At 40.6% G+C, this 7,611-nt stretch overlaps 1 pseudogene; it reads left to right on the top strand.

The window, feature by feature from the left end:
• The first annotated feature begins 1,246 nt into the window (after positions 1 to 1,246).
• Positions 1,247 to 3,060, top strand: LOC129041148 (NADH-ubiquinone oxidoreductase chain 5-like; annotated as a pseudogene).
• Positions 3,061 to 7,611: the final 4,551 nt, after the last annotated feature.

The following is a 7,611-nucleotide window of genomic DNA, read 5'->3' as shown; positions in this document are numbered from 1 at the left end:
TTTTTGTATTTTTAGTAGAGACGGGGTTTCACCATGTTAGCCAGGATGGTCTCGATCTCCTGACCTTGCGATTCGCCTGTCTTGGCCTCCCAAAGTGCTGGGATTACAGGCGCAAGCCACCACGCCTGGCTGAAGTGGACTCTTTATTAGAAGACCTCCTACTCATTATTCTTTCAATTTACTCAGCAAATACTTCCTTCTGTACCAATGATGGACAAAGCAGTGAGGATTCAAAAGTGAAGAAGACAGACTAGGTCCCAGCCTAGACCAGGAACTCGTTCTTTGGGCGGTGCTATTTACTTTGAATCATCCAGACTTTGGGAAATGCACTGATGTGCAACCACTGTGTAACTGTGAGTGGTGATGGGGGCTTCTCTTCATAGTTCATGGACATTTTTACTATTGATCATTCTGAGTGAAAGAGGAACCCTCAAAGAAGACTGAGGAGGAACACTCAGAGAGAGAGGAGGACCAGAAGAGAGCAGGACAAGGCAACACAGGAGGAGCAAGTGGTGGTCCACAGAGCAACCACCATGGAGAGGTCCAGTAATAAAGCTCTCATGGTGGCAGCTATTCTCATCCAAACCCCTTGAAGCTTCACCGGCGCAACTGTTCTCATAATCGCCCATGGGCTTACCTCCTCCCTACTATTCTGCCTAGCAAACTCAAACTACGAGCAAACCCACAGCCGCATCATAATTCTCTCCCAAGGACTTCAAACCCTACTCCCACTAATAGCCTTTTGATGACTTCTAGCAAGCCTCGCCAACCTTGCCCTGCCTCCCATTATTAATCTGCTAGGAGAACTCCTCATACTAATAGCCACATTCTCCTGATCAAACGCCACCCTCCTACTTACAGGACTTAATATATTAATTACAGCCCTATATTCCCTCTATATATTCACTACAACACAACGAGGTACACTCACACACCACATCAGCAACATAAAACCTTCCCTTACATGAGAAAACACTCTAATACTCATACACCTGTCCCCCATCCTCCTTCTATCTCTCAACCCTGGCATCATTACTGGGTTCACCTCCTGTAAATATAGTTTAATCAAAACATTAGATTGTGAGTCTGACAATAGAAGTTTACAACCCCTTATTTACCGAGAAAGCTCACAAGAACTGCTAACTCATACCCCCATGTCTAACAACATGGCTTTCTCAACTTTTAAAGAATAACAGCTATCCATTGGTCTTAGTACCCAAAAATTTTGGTGCAACTCCAAATAAAAATAATAACCATGTACACTACCATAACCATCCTAACCCTAACTTCTCTAATCCCCCCCATCATTACTACCTTCATCAATCCTGACAAAAAGAATTCATACCCACATTATGTAAAAACAATTATCGCATCTACCTTTATCATCAGCCTACTCCCCACAATAATATTTATATGTCTGGACCAAGAAGCCATTATCTCAAACTGATGCTGAACAACAAACCCAAACACTACAACTCTTGCTCAGCTTTAAACTAGACTACTTCTCCATAATATTCATCCCCGTAGCACTATTCGTCACTTGATCCATCATAGAATTTTCACTATGGTACATAGACTCAGACCCAAATATTAACCAATTTTTCAAATATCTACTTATTTTCCTAATCACTATACTAATCCTAGTCACCGCTAACAATCTATTTCAACTTTTCATCGGCTGAGAGGGCGTGGGGATTATATCTTTCCTACTCATCAGCTGATGATATGCTCGAGCAGATGCCAACACAGCAGCCATCCAAGCAATCCTATATAACTGCATTGGCGACGTTGGCTTCATCCTAGCCCTAGCATGATTCCTCCTACACTCCAACTAATGAGAACCACAACAAATACTCCTTCTAAATACCAACCCCAATTTCCTCCCACTGATAGGCTTCCTTTTAGCAGCAGCAGGAAAATCAGCTCAACTTGGCCTTCATCCCTGACTCCCCTCAGCCATAGAACGTCCAACCCCCATCTCAGCCCTACTCCACTCAAGCACCATAGTTGTAGCTGGAGTCTTCCTACTCATCCGCTTTCAACCCTTATCGGAAAACAACCCACCAATCCAAACCCTCACACTATGCCTAGGCGCTACCACTACTCTGTTTACAGCAGTCTGTGCTCTAACACAAAACGATATCAAAAAAATTGTAGCCTTCTCCACTTTGAGCCAACTAGGACTTATAGTAGTCACAATTGGCATCAACCAGCCATATCTAGCATTTCTACACTTCTGTACCCACACTTTCTTTAAAGCCATATTATTTATGTGCTCCAGATCCATCATTCATAACCTCAATAATGAACAAGACATTCGAAAAATAGGAGGACTGCTCAAATTTCTACCCCTTACTTCAACCTCCCTGACCATTGGCAGCCTGGCACTCGCAGGAATGCCCTTCCTCACAGGCTTCTACTCCAAAGACCTCATCATCGAAACCGCAAACATATCATATACCAATGCCTGAGACCTATCTATTACTCTCATTGCCACTTCCCTAACAAGTGCCTATAGCACTCAAATAATCCTCCTCACCCTAACGGGTCAACCCCATTTCCCAACTCTAACTAACATCAACGAATATATTCCCACCCTGCTAAACCCCATCAAACGCCTCACAATCGGAAGCCTATTCGCAGGATTTCTCATCCAGCAGCATTTTCCCCACAACCCTTCCCCAAATAACAATCCCGCTTCATCTAAAACTCGCAGCCCTAGGCGTCACCTCCTTAGGACTTCTAACAGCCCTAGACCTCAGCTACTTAACTAATAAGCTCAAAATAAAAGCCCCACTGTATACATTTTACTTCTCCAACATACTTGGATTTTACCCCAGTATTATTCACCGCACAACCCCCCGCCTGAGCCTTCTCATAAGCCAAAACCTAGCCCCACTTCTATTAGACCTAATCTGACTAGAAAAACTAATACCCAAAACAATTTCACAATACCAAACCTCCGCCTCCATCACCATCTGAACTCAAAAAGGCATAATCAAACTTTACTTCCTCTCTTTCTTCATCCCCCTCCTCCTAACCCTCCTTCTAATTACATAACCTATTACCCCGAGCAATCTCAATTACAATATATACACCAACAAACAACATCCAACCAGTAACTACCACCAATCAACGTCCATAATCATATAAAGATCTATGCACATTTATTTTGGAAACCCAACTCTGCAGAGTGTTTCAATGGGAAGTTGGAGGCAGAAGTCATATTACTCCAGGTTATCAAATAAAATGTAGAGCTATTTCTTTGGAAGGAGTGGGGATTCTATTATTGGAGCTAGAAAGAGAAGGATCAGAAGAGAAAGTGTAGGTACAACCACTAAGTCATGCCCCAAAGAAAAGTCACCTATTACATATTATGATATAGAAAAAGCACTAGATTTGGAGTTAAAATTTGCATTTAAATCCTGGCTATGAGATGTAAGGCTTGTCATGCAGTCTATTTGGACCTTAGTTTCTTCTTCTGTAAAGAGGAGACAGTAATGCCTCAAAATATCATTCAATGACATAATCTTTGTGAAAGAACATAGTCCAAAGCTTAGCACATACTATGTGCCCAATATGTGTAATTTTAAGCCTCAGAGAGACAGCAACTACTACCTGGGTAGTCATGTAGATAATCTTGACAAACTCTCACTGCATTCATTAGTGATTGAGGTTTGGATTTTGTTTTCTGTCTTTGTTTTTGTCTTATGTCCTGCCTGGGTGGAGTTCCAGAAGTGGAGAGTAAAAGAGCACACTGCCCAAAAGCTTTGAGCACCTTGCTAAGAAGAAGGTGACCTTCCTTTGCTTTGATTTGCTTTACTGAAGAGCAGAACGCAGAAAAAGGACGAGACTTGTGGCTGGACACAGTGGATTCTAAAAGAGACCCTAGAAGCCCAGTCTCCTTAGAATGTTTCCTGCCTTTTCTATAATATTAATTAAACCCCAGAAAGGCACTGTGATGCAGACAAACGGGAAACATGAAACAGTTCTTTTCATTGTGGAGGAGGTAAAGCAAGAAAAAACTGAATTCAGCAGCTTAAACTGGAATTGATACAGACCCTAGGCCTCCCACGGCCGACCTTCCTACAACCGGCCAATCCCAAGTCTGCCATTCCCACCCCCAGAGGAGGGTTAACTACTTGGAACAGATGACATTAGGTTTCCTTTCTGTCCTAAAGAGGAGGAAACTACTTCACTTTCTTTCCTCTAGACAGCATCCTAATTTGTCCCCACTTAGCCACATATCTCAGGACAAGAGCTTTTGAAATTAATGATGCTTTTCTGAGAGTAATTGCTTCTGTTCTAATCACCTGCTATTTCTTGCTACCCACGGGGCTCAACGTTAGGATTGCCTCAAGCAATCAGCAAATTGCCCAAAATGCACTGCTCTCAAGCTTCCAAAGTACATAAGTGATGATGAGTCACTCTAAGCCAGGTCGTCACCTCACATCCCTTATAAAGTGAACTTACATGACAGTATGCTCCCTAGGAGGCAAATCAGAATGTGCAGGGTGGGGGTGATAAGGGCTCACATTTTTTTAAAACCTTTTCAACTTTTAAAAAACTTAAGATGAAATTCACATAACACACAATTAACCATTTTAAAATGTACAATTCAGTGGTATTTAGTATACTTACAATGCTGTACAACCAATGGCTTTTGCTAATTCCAAAACTTTTTATCACCCCATAAAAACATCCTGTGCCCATTAAGTAGTCACTCCACCTTCTTCCTTAGTCCCATCCCCTGGTAACCTCTAACCTGTATTCTATCTCTGCAACTTTGTCTGTTCTGGATATGTCCTATAAGAGGATTCACAGTATATGACCTTTTGTGTCTGGCTTCTTTCACAGTATAATGATTTCAAGGTTCATCTGTGTTATAGCAAAAATCAATACTTTACTCATTCCTTTTTATGGCTGAATAATATTCCATTGTATGGATATACCACAAGTTGTTTATTTCATCTGTTGACAGACATATGGATTGTTTCCATCTCTTGGCTATGCTGAATAATGCTGCTATAAACATTCATGTACAAGTTTCTACATTGATCCCCACTGTTTTTGATATGCCTCTTCCCTCTTTCAGCTCAAGGAAAACACTTGACTAGAACAACTTCCAAGAAATCCCCAGTAAGAAGGAATAAGATATTCTTAAGAAGAAAGGGATCTTCTTTTTACTGTTTTTAGTTTGCTATATGATTTTATTTAAAATATTTTAGCACAGTTTTGGAGGAACACTGTATTCTATACACACACCAAATATACTATTCCTGAATATTGTTGACATACAATATGGTGTAATATAAATACTTGTAAGTTGATTGATGTAATTTTAGTCTGGGCTCAATGACTTTCGCATATTCATATTTCTCTGACTCTCTTATTTTACTAGATAGAGCCTGAGCCTCTCTGCATTAAGCAGACTTAGACATGATCAGAAAATGTGGTTGGTATCACAGCTTCCAGAACAATGAGTAGCAAAAGATGGGCAAATACTGGGATCAGCTGCTTACAGAGGATCTTTATTAACTGGGCTGGATTGCAACCCCCAAATCTCTTTAAAACTTGGCCCCTGAGTATGGCCAAATCCAGCCTATACACATTGTGTATAAAATACTTTAAAATACAAAAGTCCTGTTAAGTAACGATAAAATAATAAATTATCAGGACAAGGAAAGACAAGGCAGATTTTTAAGTCATGTGTTCTGTATGAGGATCATTATTTTAAAACTGGTTCAGTATATTCTTAGATTCTAAATATCTCAAAGAAGAATATTTATCTCTAAATGAACTACGTTTAATTCTGTGTTTAGTCTGTATTTACATGTCAAGATATCTAAGCAGGTCAAAAACTGTATTTCCACTTTTCTAAGAAATTCAAGGCCGAACACGGTGGTTCACGCCTGTCATCCCAGCACTCTGGAAGGCCAAGGCAGGTGGACCACTTGAGGTCAGTAGGTCGAGACCAGCCTGGTCAACATAGTGAAACCTCATCTCTACAAAAAAATACAAAAATTAGCTAGGCATGGTGGCATGTGCCTATAGTCCCAGTTATTCAGGAGGCTGAGGCAGGAGGATGGCCTGAACCCAGGAGGTGGAGGTTGCAGTGAGCCAAAATCATGTGTGCCCCTGCACTTCAACCTGGGTGACAGAGCCAGATTCTGACTCAAAAACAAACAAACAAACAAAAAAACAAAACAGAACAAAACACTATCCCTTTCTTTGTTTCTTTCTGCATGTGTTTGTTTATGCATTCATATTAAATATATTTTTGCCTTTAGTATTCTGAAGTAACAAGTCTCTCAAGCAAATGGTTTTTTTAACTACAGATTTTATTTGAAAAATATAGGTAGGATGGCTGGGCGCCATGGCTTACACTTGTAATCCCAGCACTTTGGGAGGCCAAGCCAGGTGGATCACTTGAGGTCAGTAATTCAAGACCAGCCCGGCCAACATAGCGAAACCCCATCTCTACTAAAAATACAAAAATTAGCCAGGTATCATGGCACATGCCTGTAATCCCTGCTACTTGGGAAGCTGAGGCAGGAGAATTGCTTGAACCTAGGAGACAGAGGTCGCGGTGAGCCAAGATCGCACCACTGCACTCTAGCCTGGGTGACAGAGCCAGACCCTGCCTCAAAAGAAAAGAAAATAAAAGAAATGGATCAGTGGTCATTTTTAGCTAATTAAAGCTTTGTTCAAAAAAGTCAGTGTTCTTATATTACATGATTTTTAAACATTCACTCAAAAGAAATGTTCTAAGTCCATGTAGGACTTAACCCCAGTGTTCATAATATTACTATTACATATAAACTCCTACTCAAGGTGCTGTAATAGGGTGGTATCTTTGGCAGCATATGTATGTAGGCTATGAATTTTTACAAGGGGGTTCTATTACAGAAGGAAATTATATACAATTCTGTAATATGATTGTGACCTCAAAGTACCATAAGAACAAAGGTTAAAGTTACCTATCACAAGTTAAAGTCACACATATATTTCTCATTCAAGACAAGTTCAATTAAAAACAAAACAAATATTACTTTATCCCTACCCGTTGTCTCCTGAAACCGTAAAGATAGAGTTCCAAGGTTTAAAACAGAGATCTGATGTTTTAACATTTGTCATTCTATATTTTATTGAGATCTAAAGTCAACATTTTTGTTTAAATTCCAAATATGATGTTTGAAATCATGATATTCTGGAGTGATATGGTTTGGCTGTGTCCCCACCCAAATCTCATCTTGAATTGTAACTCCCACAATTCCCACATGTGATGGGAGGAACCCGGTGGGAGGTGATTGAATTATGGGGGCGAGTCTCTCCTGCACTGTTCTTGGGATAGTGAATGAGTCTCACGAGATCTGATCATTTTAAAAGGGGAGTTTCCCTGCACAAACTCTCTTCTCTTGTCTGCCACCATGTGAGACGTGGCTTTCACGTTCCACCATGATTGTTAGGCCTCCCAAGCCACATGGAACTGTAAGTCCAATAAATCTCTTTTTTTTTGTAAATTACCCAGTGTCGGGTATGTCTTTATTAGCAGCATGAAAACAGACCAATACATGGAGCTATAGAGGAACATGGCTAAACAAGTAAGAG

Source organism: Pongo pygmaeus, chromosome 6, assembly GCF_028885625.2.
Source record: "Pongo pygmaeus isolate AG05252 chromosome 6, NHGRI_mPonPyg2-v2.0_pri, whole genome shotgun sequence".
Classification (NCBI taxonomy): Eukaryota; Metazoa; Chordata; class Mammalia; order Primates; family Hominidae; genus Pongo; species Pongo pygmaeus.
Note: the sequence above shows the minus strand (reverse complement) of the source record. Positions and strands in the feature narration are given on the sequence as shown.